Genomic DNA, 248 nt, shown 5'->3' with positions numbered 1-248 from the left:
CTGTTCATTTCACAATCAAAGCAACCACGCAAAGGTATCTTGCTGCTGCTGCTGCTGCTGCTGCTGCTGCCCCTGCTGCTGCTTCTGCTGCCGCTGTTGTTGCCCCTGCTGCTGCTGCTGTTGTTGCCCCTGCTGCTGCTGCTGTTATTGCTGCTGCTGCTGTTGGTGCTGCTGCTGCTGCTTCGGATGTGCTTTATGGTATCTGGTTTAGGGTTTAGGCTTAGGGTTAGGGTTTAGGGTTTAGGGTT

Source organism: Eimeria mitis, genomic scaffold, assembly GCF_000499745.2.
Source record: "Eimeria mitis Houghton genomic scaffold, Emh_scaff5619, whole genome shotgun sequence".
NCBI lineage: Eukaryota > Apicomplexa > Conoidasida > Eucoccidiorida > Eimeriidae > Eimeria > Eimeria mitis.
Note: the sequence above shows the minus strand (reverse complement) of the source record.